General features: G+C 37.7%; 2 protein-coding genes across 6 annotated transcripts in view; one reads left to right on the forward strand and one right to left on the reverse strand.

Annotated features, from left to right (window-relative positions):
- Positions 1-18335, reverse strand: part of LOC101892653 (troponin C) — a 519923-nt gene that overhangs the window by 458109 nt on the left and 43479 nt on the right. The window lies entirely within an intron of this gene.
- Positions 1-18335, forward strand: part of LOC101897106 (diacylglycerol kinase 1) — a 272567-nt gene that overhangs the window by 29378 nt on the left and 224854 nt on the right. For all 5 annotated transcript variants that reach the window (XM_005183423.3, XM_059130997.1, XM_059130998.1 and 2 more), the window contains exon 2: positions 17569-17701. The gene's annotated coding sequence lies outside the window, so the exon portion shown is untranslated. The remainder of the gene's footprint in view (positions 1-17568; positions 17702-18335) is intronic.

The following is an 18335-nucleotide window of genomic DNA, read 5'->3' on the forward strand; positions in this document are numbered from 1 at the left end:
TTGTTGTTGCATTTGACGTTACTGATTTTCCGATTGTTTATGGGATGATGATGATTATTATGTAATGAGGCCATCATTACACACTCCCAAGCTCGTCTATGCTCACTCACTTCCAGCTACAATTTTTGTTGTTTTTTCTGCAGTTAGACGATGTGAGGGAACGAGGGAGGAGTAACTGAGGGAGAGGTGGTCAGACAAACAATTGTGCCCAGCTATTTTTTTTCTCGTCTGCTGATTACGTTTTACTGATAAAAATGAGAAATATTTTTGTTGTTGTTGTTATTATTGTTGTTTATTCTCCAAAGCCTAAATAGTCTCACGTGTCACATATACATGTATACATAAGTGTGTACATGCATCAATACAGTGGTGGTGAAAATTTTGAAAAAAAAAAATAGCTGGATAAAATTGGGAATTTAAATTGGGAATTTAAATGTTGAACAACAATAGGAGCGTTGCAAAGAATCCTTTTTTAGATGTGTGCTCAGAAAATAGGTTATATCTTCTAAATTAACACCTGGAAATAGATTTTTATTTTATCCAAAAACACTAGAGACCCCATTTTCTCATAATCGTCGTAGCTATAAAGACCGAGCTGTTAAGAGACCCCCGATACTGAGACCCCGTTTTCTCATAACCGTCGGAGCTATAAAGACCGGGCCGCTATGAGATCCCCTAACGATAGAGAAACTTCAAGCGGTCCTTTACAAAGTCCTGCATTTATTAAGTCTCTATTTATAGAGGACTTCTTGAAGGTCCAGTGTCTGCAGAGGAACTCTAGAAGAGTATTTAAGGGGTCTGCTGCAGATAGAGGGCATTTTATTAAACTTTCAAGTGATCCTCTATAGATATTGGACCTTAGAAGATATTCTATAGATATAGACCGTATAAAGTGCGTCTATACTTAGAGAACCTTAAGCAGGCCCTGATAGAGATACGCCTATTTATAGAATATCTCTCAAAGATATTTTAAATATATATTTTTTTTGGTCCTTTGCAGATAGAGGAGGTTATTTACAGATAGAGGACTTTTAAGATAGTTAAGTACCTTTTAGGAGGTCGGATATAGATTAAAGATATTACAGAGATCGTCTACAAAAAAAGGGGCCTTAAAATTATTTATGGAGACCCTTTATAGATATTGGACCTTTAGGATATCCTCTATACATAAGGGACATTTAAATGATGCTCTGTAAATATATAGCGTTTTCGGTTATTCTAAACATAGAGGACCCAAAGGAGGTCCTGAGTATATCCCTATTTCTAGAAGATCTCTCAAAGATATTTCCCAAAGGAGGTCCTGAGTATATCCCTATTTCTAGAAGATCTCTCAAAGATATTTCAAAGTTTATTTTTTTCGGTCCTTTGCAGATAGAGGAGGTTCTTTACAGATAGAGGACTTTTAAGATAGTTAAGTACCTTTTAGGAGGTCGGATATAGATTAAAGATATTACAGAGATCGTCTACAAAAAAAGGGGCCTTAAAAATTATTTATGGAGACCCTTTATAGATATTGGACCTTTAGGATATCCTCTATACATAAGGGACATTTAAATGATGCTCTGTAGATATATAGCGTTTTCGGTTCTTCTAAACATAGAGGACCCAAAGGAGGTCCTGAGTATATCCCTATTTCTAGAAGATCTCTTAAAGATATTTTAAATATATTTTTTTCGGTCCTTTGCAGATAGAGGAGGTTCTTTACAGATAGAGGACTTTTAAGATAATTAATTACCTTTTAGGAGGTCGGATATAGATTAAAGATATTACAGAGATCGTCTTCAAAAAAGGGGCCTTAAGAAATTATTTATGGAGATCCTCTATAGATATTGGACCTTTAGGAGATCCTCTATACATAAGGGACATTTAAAGGGTGCTCTGTAGATATATACCGTTTTTCGGTTCTTGTATACATAGATGACCTAAAGGAGGTCCTGTGTACATCTCTATTTCTAGAAGATCTCTCAAAGATATTTTTAAGATTTTTTTTAGGCGGCCCATTACAGACAGAGGAACTATAAGTACTATTTTATGGAGGGGTATCTTGAAGAGGACCTCTAAAAATAGACGACCTGAAGATAATTTGAGTACCTTTTAGAGGACCCTTATAGATAAAATATATTACAGAGCTCGTCTACAAAAACTTATTTATGCAGAGGATACTATTTAAGGACTTTCAAGCGATTCTCTATATATTTTGGACATTTAGGGGATCCTCTCTACATAAGGGGCATTCGAAGAATGCTTAAAAGATAGACCGTTTTTCAGTTCCCCTATACATAGAGGACCTTAAGGAGGTCCTGTATATATATCTAATTATAGGAAATCTCCCAAAGATATTTAAAATATTTTTTAGGCGACGCATTACAGATATAGCATCTTTAAGTACTATTTTATGGTGAGAGTATTTTTAAGAGGTCCTCTATGGATAAGAATTTTCTAGGATAATTCAGATAAATTTTATAGGTCCTCTAAATATAAAATACCTTTCAGTGGTCGATTACAAACAAAGGTCCTTGAAATATTCTTTATGAAGAGAGGAGAGGCACCCTAAAAACAAAAAGTCTTGTAGAAGTCATTTTTAGTGAGACCGAAGACACTTATGATGAGAGAGATCCTCTGTAAATAGAACGCCGAAGATAATGGACCTTCAACAGATACTGTATGGACATTTTCCAGGTCCTCCATACGGACTAAGGAGGTCCTGTGTAAATCTTTGGATTTCTGAAAGGTATTTTAGGGGTCCTTTACAGATAGAGTATCTTTAAGTAGTCTTTTACGTTTAGAGGATCATTAAGAGGTCCTTTACAGATAGAGGACTATACACATCATTTAAGTCACTTTTAGAGGTCCTCTACAGATAAAATACATTGCAGAGATCGTCTAGAAACGAGAGTCCTAAAAGAGATTCTTTATAGAGAGAAGACTTTTATGGAGCCCGTATAAATATAAGACCTTTGAGATGTCATTTTTACGTAGGGAAGCTTTGAGAGATCCTGTACAGACCGGGGACCTTGAAAATTTTCCCCACGGACAAAGGATGTTTAGAAGGTTCTCTATACTTAGAAGACCATTTTGGAGGTCTTCTACAGACGGAGGATTCTATATGGTTAAAGGATATTAATTGAGGAAGGACATTACTTGAAGAAGGATCTTACTTACATAGAGAAGCTTTGGGAGATACTTTACAGATCGAGTACCTTTAAAATTTCCTCCATAGATAAGGGACTTTTTGGAAGCTCTCCATACTTAAGAGGTCGTTTTATAGTATTTCTACAGATGAAGGATTTTATATACATAGAGGACTTTACTAATAAATGGTTTATAAAAAATGTCCTTTAAGAAATCCTCCATAAAATCTATCTACTTAGAGGAAAATACCTACTTTGGATAAAAAAAAACTTTCAATAGATGAAAGGTCATTAATACCCAGCGAACCATTTGTCGAACGTACCAAACATATGCAGTAGATCTAAAATTACTTTCGGCTAACTTTTGTTCGAATTTTATTCGGTTTTCGGAAGCTGGGACTTTTTTCACACGTTTTTATTTATTTTAAGCGATTTTTTAATCTCTCGTTTGCAGAAAGCTTTTTTGTGTGGGAGAAAAACAAAATAAAATTTTCTTGTATCTGAAAATATAACAGACTTTCTTTCGACATTTCGCCGAGCGAACACTCGATAGGAATTTCGGGTTGAAATTGGTCTAAATCTGAATGTTTCAGCCTCCATTCACACGACTGGTTTCTTGATTGGCTTTAAGATCTTCTTTAAGACTGTAGGCTAAGATGAGCTTTATATCACCAAAAAAAAAAAAAAATACTTCTGAAGGATTTATAGTATATATATAAAAACACTTTTAAGACCCCGCATATCCATGACATACCTGCTTCAATAACTCAAATTCCTAACAAAAAAAATTACATTGGGATTTTCCCTCGAGGAAATGGAAATATGGACAACTTTAACGACAGTGATTGCTTAAGTAGCCAAAATGAAATTTCAAAGCAAATTATTGAATACCATTTGTCTTTGGTTAAGGTCGATATCGTACACCGGGGAACCCCTGAGTGGTTATGGATTTTTTTTTCTAACATTATTGACCTGTTTTTTTTTTTTTCATTTTAATCTGGTAAGTCAAATTTCAATCGAAAGCGTTTTTTCGAAACTGAGTTGAGACGTGACACTGTTTGAGTTAATAAGTGTTTTTTTTATACCCTCCTCAAATATAGGCTAGCTGATGTCCCTCCACCTTGAAAAGGAGGGTATATTAACTTTGTCACTCCTAAGAACTCAAATACCATTACCTCCCATTATAATTTCCTATTTTTCCCCAGATTAATTTTTGTTCTGTGTGTGTGTAACCCACTCTCCCCTAATGTTTTTTTCCGACACTATTGAAAATCTATCCTCTCAGCCGCTCCACAAAAAATATCCATTAGATGGCTTACTCATTGCAGAAATTGCCAATGCAGAAACCCCCATTGTTGTCTGTTAATGCCAAACTTGACGTCACGGCAATAAATGCATTTCAAAATATTTTGAATTGGTTGTGGATGAAAAACAAGAGCTACAAACGACTAACTAATAATCTAATGGCAATACACAAGCGGGTCTGTACAAATAAATTGGTAATTTTTCATGCATACATAACACACATCAGGCGAACACATACCTACATGGATATGAATGTTGGATGTGATTTTGAAATGGATAAAAGTGTTCCAATTTCAATAGTGAACAAAAAATTAAAAAAAAAAATACAGAAGTTATTACTGTCTTATTTAGATCTCTATGGGAAGTAGACACCTTAAAAATGTATTAAAGGTAGATGAGGACTTAAGTGGTCTATAGAATAAAATTTCCACAATCCATATTCTAACGACAGAATTGGGGTGTTATAAAATCTAAGATCAGGTTTAAATTATGCAAAAATTAATGTGAGTTTGTTGGGGGAGAGAGTCTCTATAGACGAGCTGACGTTCAGGAAGTCTCTCTAGACGAGCTGACGTTCAGGGAGTCTCTCTAGACGAGCTGACGTTCAGGGAGTCTCTCTAGACGAGCTGACGTTCAGGGAGTCTCCATAGGCGTCCGAGGAGTCTCTATAGGCGAGCAGACTTCCGAGGAATCTCTATAGGCGAGCTGACGTTCAGGGAGACTCCATAGGCGAGCTGACGATCAGGGAGACTCCATAAGCGAGCTGACGATCAGGAAATCTCAATAGGCGAGCAGACGTCCGAGGAGTCTCTATAGGCGAGCAGACGTCCTAGGAGTTTCTAAAGGCAAGCAGACATCCGAGGATTCTCTATAGGCGATCAGACTTCCGAAGAATCTCTATAGGCGAGCAGACGTCCAAGGAGTCTCTTTAGACGAGCAGACGTTCTAGGAGTCTCTATAGGCGAGCAGACTTCCGAGGAATCTCTATAGGCGAGCAGACGTCCTAGGAGTCTCCATAGGCGAGCAAACGTCCAAGGAGTCTCTTTAGAAGAGCAGACGTTCTAGGAGTCTCTATAGGCGAGCAGACATTCGCGGATTCTCTATAGACGAGCAGACTTCCAAGTTCTCTATAGGCGAGCAGACGTCCGAGGAGTGTTTATAGGCGAGCAGACGTCCGAGGATTCTCTATAGGCGATTAGACTTCCGAGGAATCTCCGAGGAATCTCTGACGCTCAGGGAGCTGACGCTCAGGGAGTCTCTATAGGCGAGCTGACGCTCAGGGAGTCTCTATAGACGAGGCTGACGTTCAGGGAGTCTCTATAGACGAGGCTGACGTTCAGGGAGTCTCTATAGACGAGGCTGACGTTCAGGGAGTCTCTATAGACGAGGCTGACGTTCAGGGAGTCTCTGTAGACGAGGCTGACGTTCAGGGAGTCTCTATAGACGAGGCTGACGTTCAGCGAGTCTCTATAGACGAGCTGACGTCCGGGGAGTCTCCATAGACGAGTTGACGCTCAGGGAGTCTCTATAGACGAGCTGACGTTCAGGGAGTTTCTATAGGCGAGTTGACGCTCAGGGAGTCTCTATAGGCCAGCTGACGCTCAGGGAGTCCCTATAGACGAGCTGACGTTCAGGGAGGTTCTATAGGTGAGTTGACGCTCAGGGAGTCTCTATAGGCCAGCTGACGCTCAGGGAGTCTCTATAGGCGAACTAACGCTCAGGGAGTCTCTATAGGCGAACTGACGCTCAGGGAGTCTCTATAGGCCAGCAGAAGTCCGAGAAGTCTGTATAGACGAGGCTGACGCTCGAGGAGTCTCTATAGGCGAGCAGACGCTCGAGGAGTCTCTATAGGCGAGCTGATCTCCGAGGAGTCTCTATAGGCGAGCTGACGTTCAGGGAGTCTCTATAGGCGAGCTGATCTCCGAGGAGTCTCTATAGACGAGCTGACGTTCTGGGAGTCTCCATAGACGAGCTGACGTTCAGGGATTCTCTATAGGCGAGCTGACATTCAGGGAGACTCTATAGACGAGCTGACATTCAGGGAGTCTTAATAGGCGTCCGAGGAGTCTCTATAGGCGAGCAGATTTCCGAGGAATCTCTATAGGCGAGCTGACGTCCCTGAAGTCTCTATAGGCGGGCAGACGTCCGAGGAGTGTTTATACGCGAGTACACGTCCGAGGAGTCTCTATAGGCGAGCAGACGTCCTAGGAGTCTCTATAGACGAGCTGACGTTCAGGGAGTCTCCATAGACCAGCTGACGTTCAGGGAGTCTCTATAGACGAGGTTGACGTTCAGGGAGTCTCTATAGACGAGCTGACGTTCAGGGAGTCTCTATAGTCGAGCTGACGTTCAGGGAGTCTCTATAGACGAGCTAACGTTCAGGGAGTCTCTATAGACGAGGCTGACCTTCAGGGGGTCCCTCTAGACGAGCTGACGTTCCGGGAGTCTCTATAGATGGGCTGAAGTTCAGGGAGTCTCTATAGGTGAGCAGAGGTCCGAGGGGTCTCTATAGGCTAGCAGACGTCCGAGGAGTCTCTATAGGCGACCTGATGTTAAGGGAGACTCTATAGACGAGGCTGACGTTCAGGGAGTCTCTATAGACGAGGCTGACGTTTAGGGAGTCTCTATAGACGAGGCTGACATTCAAGGAGTCTCTATAGACGAGGCTGACGTTCAGGGAGTCTCCATAGACGAGGCTGACGTTCAGGGAGTCTCCATAGACGAGGCTGACGTTCAGGGAGTCTCCATAGACGAGGCTGACGTTCAGGGAGTCTCCATAGACGAGGCTGACGTTCAGGGAGTCTCCATAGACGAGGCTGACGTTCAGGGAGTCTCCATAGACGAGCTGACGTTCAGGGAGTCTCTATAGACGAGATGACGTTCTGATATTCAGGGAGACTTTATAGAGGAGCTGACGTTCAGGGAGACTCTATAGACGAGCTGATATTTAGGGATTTTCTATACAAAAGGTGACTTTCAAGGAGTCTCCATTGGCAATCTTATGTTCAGGGAGTCTCTATAGACGAGCTGATGTTTGGTCCGACCTGCTTTAAAGTAATTTTTATTTATTATTATTATTTTTTTTTTTTTAATTTTTCCTCTGACTTTAAAGTGCAAAATGTAAAATCGTTCAAAATCCCTGACAAAATATTATTAAAAAATCAAAAAAACGGATTGTATGATTGCTTTCTACGCTTGATTCGCATGCAAAAGTATCGCCATTTTCATGTTGCCACCGGTTGAGGTCTCGCTGCTCTTATTTCATTCATATGTTTCGCATAATGCTAGGCATGTGGATGCATTGGAAGTGACACAAAAAATTTGTTCAATTTTTATCAGACTCAGAGTAGTCAGTCGTCGTCGCTTAATGGGTGACACACATACACCACACCGACGCACACGCACACACACACACACCGGCACACAAATGCATCTTTTTGTAATTGCAATTGTAAGGTTATTGCTGTGGCATCAACAAGTTGCATGGTTTCGACACTCATGTTTGACACTCATTGAAACAAACAAACAAAACATACATACACACACACAGAGCGTATGTCATTGTGTGAGTGTGTGTGTGGGTTGCATTTCTCTTAACCAAACCACCCGGTGCATTGAATGTAAATATCCGAATGAATGTGTAATCTCGACAATCAGCTGCACAATCATCCATTCATTCATGCATGCATTCAGTCCATCAGTCGGTCAGTCAGTCACATTTTCATTCATTCCGTCACTCAGTCATTCATTTATTTCGCTGACTTTGTCTATGACCGAGTGCTGTGTGATTGACATGAACAATAATAATGGCAACGACGGTGTCAGTCCACAAACCAGCGCCGACAACAGTAACAACAACAACAACAACAACACTTTGTTTGACATGATTGTTGTTCCACGGCATGTCCGATATGAAACGCTTAAAGATAAGTATAGCTCTTTTCATTAAGCGGTTACATTGTGTCGCTTAATTGGAAGTCATTGTTTCGTTGGGAACTTTAGATGAGTTTTATGAGGCAGAGAATCACTTAAAATAACCGCTTTAGAAGACGCTAAATATGTTGTCTTTAAAAAGTAGATCTTTGGGATTTACATAGACATCAGCGCCTTTCCGAGTTTTTTTATACTCCCCACCATAGTATGGAGAGTATATTAAGTTTGTCATTCCGTTTGTAACACCTCGAAATATACATTTTAGACCCCACAAAGTATATATTTTCTTGATCAGCATAAAATTTTATGTCGATTAAGCGATGTCCGTCCGTCTATCCGTCTGTGTGAATCACTCTAGCTTCCGAACGAATTGAAGTAGACTGATAAAATTTTACTCAAATGTATATTATGTCTGCAGGACTTTTGCTATTGAAAATAGACCATGTAGGTCCACGTTTTGGTATAGCCCCCATATAACGGTACCTCCCTATTTTAGGTAATTCATCCGGAATTGTTTCAAATTTGGTATTTGAAGTTTGAAACGAATACTAAAGCCTATGACAGAAAATTGTCTGTGCAAGTCCACGTCTTCGTATAGCCCCATATAAATGTACCTCCCGCTATTCGCTATTTTGATGACTTTAGCTGTATTATTCACCGGAATTCTTTCAAATTTGGTATTTGAAGTTTGAAACGAATTCTATAGCCTATGACAGAAAATTGTCTGTGCAGATACACGTCTTCTTTTACCCCCCATATAACGGTACCTCCCGATATTCGGCATTTTGACGATTTTAGCTACATTATTCGCCGATTTTTTTTTTTAAGTTTCGGATTTGAATATTGTAATGGCTTATGACAAAAGTTACCTGGTCCATGGTCCATGTCGTCGTATAGACCCTAATGTAACAGCTATATTTGGCATTTTTAAGATTTTAACAGAATTTAACGGATTTTATTGTTTTTGAGAATTGCCAAATTCGTTCCAAATGGTGGAGGGTAGTTTTTTTTTTTTTTTTTTTGTAAAAAAAGATGAAAAGGTATCCTATGAAAAAAGCTCCCTCAAGAGGTCTGCTATGGCGAGCCCATTCTAGTGGTTTTCTCTTAATAAAATACTAGGTAGGAGGTCTAAGAAATTTTCCCTTGAGGTTTTCCATGGCTTAAAAACTACAGCTCATTAACATCGAAATATCCCTTTGGGAAGGGGTCTTATTTTTTCTATAGAAAACACCTTTGAAGAGGTATCATAGAAAGAAGAGATCCTCTTTCTATAGAAGACCTCTTTAGAAACCTTGGAACTCTGGCATACCTTTTAAGTGGACTCCTTTTTTGTGTCAAGATTTCTTAAGGGATTTTCTAAGGGTCTCCATAAAAGCGCTCTCGGGAGTCCTATATTAGCTGAAGACTTCTTTTTCTCAAAGTTGACTAATTTTCATTAGAAAAAAAAATTCCTCTTAAGGGGTCATTGTTTCACAGAAGATATATTAGAGGTCCTCTTTCTGTAGAAGTGCTCTTAGGGGACCTCCGTACTCTCGAAGAGGAATACTTTTTTACATTTTTTAAGAGATTTTCTAAGAAACTTCATTGAAACCAACTCGGGAGTCCTATTTTAACTGAAAACTTCTGAAGGGTTCTTCTTTCCAAAGAATACTGTGAAAGGGACTTTCCCTCCATGAAAGAAGTCACAAAGTACCTTGTTTCCAGTGAAGACCTCTCAAAAGTTTCTCATTCCACAAAGAACGTTTTATGGATCTTCCTTCCAGAGATAAAATCTTCTTTCTATAGAAGTCTCTCTATAGACATTTTTTATGTCGCTTTTTTTCTAATGCTTACTTCTCATGGACCATATTTGTACAGAAGACATTTTAAGAGGAATTCAATAGGAAAACAACCCATGAAGAAGGACTTCTATTCTGAAAATAGAATATCTTTGAAAATTTTAAATTTCCTTCCATTGAAGACCTCTAAATGGAATTATTGCATAGATGACCCTTTTAGAAGTCTTTCTTGCACAGAATATCTCTTCAAATGTTCTATAGGCCATTTTATAGAAAAATTCTTAAGGTGTATTCTTCAATATAATACCTCTCGAGAGGTCTCTCCCCTACTAAGAAGTAATAAAATGGGCCTTCGAAAAGGTCTTCTCTCTATGGAATGCCGTTTAATAAATACTCTAATAAGAGGCTTTTAAAGAAGTCTTATATTGATATAAGTGCTCTTAAGAGGTTCTATTTCTCTAGAATATATCTGAATGACTATTTGAGAAGAAGAAGTCTCCAGTTAATATAGGATATAGGATCTCCTTATATGTGTCCTGTGCAAAAATGACCTCTAAGCAGGCATTTTATTGAGAAAAATCCTCAACTGTCTTTAATGAAAAGAAGCCAACTAAGAGAAGTCTCCTCAAGTGGTCTTCTATGAACGAAGATCGCTTAAGAAGTCTTCTCTAGAATGCAAATCTTAAAAAAAAACACCTACAAAAAGTCTTAATGAGAGAAAATTTCTGAAGTGGTCTTCTATGGATAAAAAGTATTCTCTCGAAAAATCAATTCCCTAAAGTGTTCTTGAGAAAATAGGTCCATTTAAAGTTCTTCTATAGTTCAATGAACACTTGAGAGGCATTTTATTAATTTTTACCTCTTTATAGGTCTTCTATAGAAAAAATATATATATGATGCAGCAGGAGGAGGTGTTCTTGGGAAGGGGGCTCTCTTAAGTGGTCTTCCATTGATAAAAGACTTCTTAAATGCCCAAATAACCAAAGTAGACCCCTGATTTGTATTCTGTGGAAAAGAAGTCCCTAAGAGGAAAAACGACCCCGATATTCGGTGTGAGGAGGTCTCGTATTAAAATAAAATTGCTAAGGAGATTTTCTATGGAAAAAGAACCCTTCAGACGACTTCTATGGAAATCTGTTCCCTTGGGAGTTCTTACGAAGAGAGAAGACTATATTGCAGGTATTTATGAAAATAACACCCTAGAAGAACTCTGTTTTTTAGAAGGTATTTCTACAAAAGCAACATACTTAGGAGGTCTTCTATAGGAAACATACTCCTTGAGAAACCTTATACGGAATTAAAGGAAGTCTTTTATAAAAACTAGACTCCATGAGAATCCTATACGGAATAAAGGAAATTAATCTATAAATTGTCGTCTCCCTACGAGCTCCACCATTTGGGAGTTCTGATTCAAAGAAAACACCTTAATACCCTCATGGGGCCGTTCACATCACTTTATTTACTCAAAGAGTGGCAGCAATTTCAGTTTTTCTACGAATCTTCCTTTATTATACTCTCAGCTACATCGAAATAATGGCACGTCTAGGTCTATTTGCACCAAAACCGTTTCAGGACATTTGGAGTCTATCTCTATCATTCTCATCTCTCTGTCGGTCGGGCTGGCTAGTGCGCACGATAATTCGCAAGGGGAGTAACCGATTTAAACCAAACTTGTTACTTCGTAATATTATTACAGTTCAGAGATGAGAAATATTTGTCCCCTCCTTGTAGTACCTCCCTCACAAAGGTGAAAATTTTGAATATCCATGATGCTCATAAAACGAAACGAAACTAACATCCGATTCCATTCAAACTTGGCAAATCCCAATTTTTCCATCAAAACAAGATCTGTTATAAAGATGGTAGAAATCGGACCATTCCTCCTGGTACCTTCCACACAAAGGGAAGGGAAGGGAATAACCAAAACGATTATAAAATCCGAAATAAGAATTCAGTTCTCTTCATATTTCACACATCCCATTATTTCTACTAACACAAGATCTGCTATGACGATGGTATATATCGGTCCACTCCTTCTAGTACCTTCCTACAAGGGGTCAAAATTTTGAATATCCATGAAGCTCATACAGCGCGAAATTAACATCCGATTCCATACAGAGTTGCCAATTCTCAATATTTCCATCAACACAAGATCTGTTATAAAGATGGTAGAGCTCGGGCCATTTCTTCTGGTACCTCCTCGTACACATAGGGTCCAAGTTTTGAAGAAAAAACACTCAAAGTGAGCGAAATAAACCTCCAACCCTCTTCAAATTTCACATATACAAACATACATAAGATCTGTTGTGAATCTGTGATATCAGCGAACCCCTTCTGGCCCTCACCCACAAAGGGACACAATTAAACCTGTTACCGCAAACTTATTTCCTTAAAAAAAAAATATTAACTCTAGTTCAGCGAACTTCAAAAGTAAATCCTTCGCTTCCTTATTGCCTTGTTTACGGATGTGATGATATCCTTGTCAATCACCTCCAATCCAACCCATCCTCCGGCCATAAAACTTTTTCAATAGTTGGCAATTTAAATTACCACAGAACATAACTATGGCATTTAATTTTGTGGCTAATGTCGGAATATCAACTTATGAATCTAACCCCCTCCCCCCACATACAAAATACGGGGAACCCAACAACAACAATGAAAGATGCAACTTTAAACCCCCCGAAAAGAAACGAACCGCAAAAAATAGGAGAAACTTTGCACAGAGAGAAGATGCATATCTTGCATTTGAATACTTTTCACAAAGTTACTTTTTCATCACGCACACACATACATAGTTATGTAAATATGTGTTTGAACTGAATATAAAGATGTGTGTGTTTTTCTTCTTCCAAGAAGTTCCTCATAAATATCTAAACGATTATGGTGTGTAACTGAACCCAGTTTTTTTAATACCCTCCACCATAGTGTGGAGGGCATATTAAGTTTGTCATTCCGTTTGTAACACCTCGAAATATACATTTCAGACCCCACAAATTATATATATACATGATCGGCATAAAATTCTATGTCGATTTAGCGATGTCCGTCCGTCTGTCCATCTGTGGAAATCACTCTAGCTTCCGAACGAATTGAAGTAGATTGATAAAATTTCAATCAAATGTGTATTATGTCTGTAGGATTTTTGGTATTGAAAATGGGCCATGTAGGTCCACGTTCTGGTATAGCCCCCATATAATGGTATCTTCCGATATTCGGTATTACGATGATTTTAGCAGCAATATTCTTCGGAATTGTTTCAAATTTGGCATTTCAAGTTCGTATTGAATACCACAGCATGTGAGAGAAAATTGTCTGTGCAGGTCCACGTCTTCGTATAGCGCTCATATAACTGTTCCTCCCTTTATTCGGCACTTTGTTGATTTTAGCGACATTATTCACCGGAATTCTTTCAAATTTGGTATTTGAAGTTCGAAATGGATGCTACAGCCTAAAAGAGAAAATTTTCTGTGCTGGTCCATGTCTTCGTGTAGCCCCCATATAAGTGTACCACCCGATATTCGGTGTTTTGATGATTTTTGCGTCATTTTTCACCGGAATTGTTACAAATTTGGTATTTGAAGTTCGTAGTGGATACTACAGCCTATGACAGAAAATGGGCCATGTAAGTCCACGTCTTCGTATAGCCCCCGTTATAAGTGTACATCCCGATATTCGGTACTTTGTTGATTTTAGCGACATTATTAACCAGAATTCTTTCAAATTTGGTATTTGAAGTTCGTAAAGGATGCTACAGGCTATGACAGAAAATTGCTTGTGCAGGATCAAGTCTTCGTATAGCCCACATATAACTGTTCCTCCCGATATTCGGTATTTTAATACTTTTAGCGACATTATTCACCGAAATTCTTTTAAATTTAGTATTTGAAGTTCGAAATGGATACTATAGCCTATGACAGAAAATTTTATATGCAGGTCCACGTCTTTGTATAGCCTCCATATAACGGTACCTCCTGGTTTTTATTTCTTTTAAAATTGCCAAATTTGTTCCAAATGATGGAGGGTATTCAAATATCGGCCCGGCCAAACTTACAGCTTTTTTCCTCATAAATATCTAAACGATTATGGTATGTAACTGAACCCATTTTTTTTTGTTCTTCCGCAGGAGACAAAAGGGTTGTGTGAACAACAATAACCAAAGTTCTCGTTAAGTATTTCACATTCATTGCTCTGGCGCGTCGTTCACTCAGTGTCAGTCGTTTTGTTTTCCAAGAGAAAACAATGGGTGTTTCTTCTTCTTCTTAATTTTTGGTGGGGTTTGACTTTTGCCATTTTCCATTGGAGCAAAGTTTACCCAAGATAAGAACTACTTGTGTTTGTGTAAATGAGAAATATTTTTAATTAGATCTGTTTTTGTTACCCGGCTTCGACTTCGTAACGTAACAACGTAACACAAACAAACAAACAAAATTTAAATAAAAGTCAAAATATTCAGATTTACTTTGTTGTTGTTATTGTTGTTTGTAACAAATAAAGAAAAAAATGATGACGATAATAATAAAAAAGTTTAAATAAATTGTTAAGAAACTATGATGTTGGCAGGCAAGCAAGGTCGTAGCCAGCAGGGTGCTGACACAAAGGGTGAAGTAACTTTTTGAAGATTTATATAAAATTTGACATGTACTTATGGAAACGTCGCATACAATTTTTAGACTTTGGTCCAAAGAGCATCGGTGAAAGGATTATATTCCCAATGGCATTCGACAATCTGGAAGGTTCATTAAAAAAGGTTTAGAAAAAAATAATAATTTAGGTAAAATAAAATATTTTTCAATACATGTGTCTGGATTCGAACGAGTTCCACTATAATCTGCTAATACCAGTGCGAAATAAAGTGAGTAGAAGCGTTATATGGCGGCCATAACAAAACGAGAAATATTCTCTACTCCCAGGATAGTTATCTGCTGGGAGTAAAATTTTGTATTTGAAACAAGTAAAAAAGCAATAAGGGCCTTGCCGAACTTTGAATAATACCAAAAAATAAAATCCATTAAAAAAACTGTTAAAATCTGAAAAATACCGAATATAGCCGTTATATTAGGGTCTATACGACGACGTGGACCTGCATAGGCAACTTTTGTCATAAAATCATCAAAATACCGAATATCGGGAGGTACACTTATATATGGGAGATACTATATCGTGATCTATATGGACAAGTCCTTTTCAGGGCATAAAGTAGTCACGAGGAACTCCTTCTATAGAATATCAGACAATTTCATTAAAAGATGTGGCTAAAATGATCAAAATGCCGAATATCGGGGGTACCGTTATATGGGGAATAAACGATATCGTGGACCTATAGAGAGAATTATTTTTCAGGGATTAAAGTAGTCACTTCTTGAAAAATGTGGATAAAATCATCAAAACACCGAATATCGGCGTACAGTTATATAAGGGCTATACGATATCGAGGACCGATATAGCCCATCTTCGAACTGGCCTGCCTGCAGATAAAAGACAAATCACTGCAAATTTTTAGTTTCCTGTCTTTATTCGTTTTGACTGTAACGTGAATGCAACAGACGGACAGACGGACTGCTAGAACGTCTTACAATCGTCTTTTATGCTGAACAAGAATATATATATTTTGTTTGGTCTAAAATTATTATTTCGATGAGTTACAAACGGAATGACGAACTTAATATATCCTCCATACTATTTATGGTGGAGGGTATAAAAAGGTGTCCAAAATCTTCATAATATCCGTCATTAGGATTCTATACAAAAAATTTTCCAATTTTCTGCATTCTGTCCGATAATGAAGGAAATAAATCGTCTACCGGTAACGTTAAATGGGGGCTATACGAAGACGTTAACCTGCACAGACAATTTTCTGTCATAGGCTGTAGTATCCATTACGAACTTCAAATACCAAATTTGAAACAATTCCGGTGAATAATGTCGCTGATATTATCAAAATACCGATTATCTGGAGGTACCGTTATATAAGGGCTACGCGAAAAGGTGGACCTGCACAGACAATTTACCGTCCTAGGCTGTAGCAGCCATTACGAACTTCAAATACCAAATTTGAAACAATTCTGGTAAATAATGTCGCTAAAATCATCTAAATATCGAATATCGGGACCTGCACAGGCAATTTTCTGTCATAGGCTGTAGTATCCATTTCGAACTTCAAATACCAAATTTGATACAATTCCGGTGAATAATGTCGATAAAATCAACAAAGTACCGAATATCGGGAGGTACAGTTATATGGGGGCTATACGAAGACGTGAGCCTGTACAGACAATTTTCTGTCATAGGCTGTAGTATCCATTACGAACTTCAAATACCAAATTTTAAACAATTCTGGTGAAAAAATGTCCATAAAATCATCAAAATAACGAATATCGGGAGGTACCGTTAAATGGGGGGCTATACGAAGACGTGGACCTGGACAGACAATTTTCTGTCACAGGCTGTGGTACCCATTACGAACTTCAAAAAGGGACGTACTATTATATGAAGGCTATACGAAGGCGTCGACCGGCATGGTCCATTTTCAATACCAAAATTCCTAATTTCCAGCACACAATGGCCACCAAAATCTCCGGATACCAATCCGTTGGACTATTGTGTCTGGAGTATTTTGGAAAGCAAGGTCGGCACTAAAAAATACCGAAGTATGGATCACCTCAAGCAACCGCTGCTCCGGGAATGGGCTAAAATACCGCAGATCAACCTTCGGGTAGCATATGACAGTTTCATTGGCCGTTTGAAGGTCTTAATTCGAGGTAAAGGTGATCAATTCGAACAAATCTATATTTATACTAAAATTTTATGCCATTTCCGGAATTTTTTGCTTTCATTCAATTCAAAAATGTAAAAATTATGGCGTTTGACTTTGTTGCAGTTTTTGCAGTGAAGGGGCGTTTCCTTTCCCATCTCTACATTCAGTCAACAGATAGTGTTGCAGGGTATAAAAATTCTATTATTTTAATTCATTGTCTCTTTTTTTGAAATTCGCTTTAATTTATTTGCATTTCCAGAAAAAAAAACAATAAAAATTCCAATCCAAAACAAAATAAATAAATAAATTATATGGAAATTTTTATTGATATTTACCAATAGTACACATGTACATTTGTTTTTTATTTATACATACATACATTACAAACAATGTTGCATAAATAATTTAACATTCTTTCATTCTTTGTCTATGAATTTTAATATTCAAAACTACCAATCAAATTATTCGAGCAATTCAAATTTTATTGCAAGTAAATCGATGGCAACTAATTGAGGAAAATGAGTGAAATGAGTTGAACCCCCCTGTAGTGATTCTTCAATGCAAAAAAAAATAAAATAAACATTTCCAATAAAAAAAATAAATTCTATATGCCAATTAAAAAACAATAACAATAATATTTTTTTCCTATTTCTTTTATTTTCAGAATTTCATTAAATGTAAACCATTTAAGTGAAAAACTAATTATCAAAGTGCAAAGAGGCTATTGAAAACTTGCAGCAAAGTTTTCCCAAATCAAAATTGTTTTCGAAACGGAGATAAGGAGATAAACAAAAAAGGTAGGTAATTTCTAGTGTATAATTGGAGTTATGTTCCTCGGTTGGCAAATGAGAAAAACATAAATTTTTATCAGAAGTTCGAAACAACGATTTCGATATAAAAAATTAAAAAAAAAAAACAAATATCAGTCGGTTTGGCCTTCACATATATACCCTCCCTCAGGTATTGTCCATTATGATAATTCAAAATGTTGGAACTGTATGGGTAAAGCTTCCGAAGGAATTGGCCAATATTGCCCATTTAATATAATTCTGATATAAATATTACAAGGTGACTATTTTGGACCTTGTCGACTACTTTATTCACTTTATATGATCATATTGGAAAAATGCTAAAATGTACGTGAGACACCAGATATTGAGGACAGAAGTATTCCACTTTATCGAATACTGATAAAAATATTGGAAGATACAAAATGTAAAGAAAATCGAACATGCGAATAGTTATAAATCAAAAATAATAATTTTTTATAGGAGCGGTACCAGAAGGTGTCTGGGCGGAAAAATTCCATATGCGCGTCTGATCTCTAGGTGAGAGATATCTACAGTAATAACCAGTAGAGAAAGTCCTACAGTCGGGCGGGTCGACTTTATGATACCCTACACCACTTTGCTGATTTAGTAGAGCTCCAAA

This window comes from Musca domestica, unplaced genomic scaffold, assembly GCF_030504385.1.
Source record: "Musca domestica strain aabys unplaced genomic scaffold, Musca_domestica.polishedcontigs.V.1.1 8, whole genome shotgun sequence".
NCBI lineage: Eukaryota > Metazoa > Arthropoda > Insecta > Diptera > Muscidae > Musca > Musca domestica.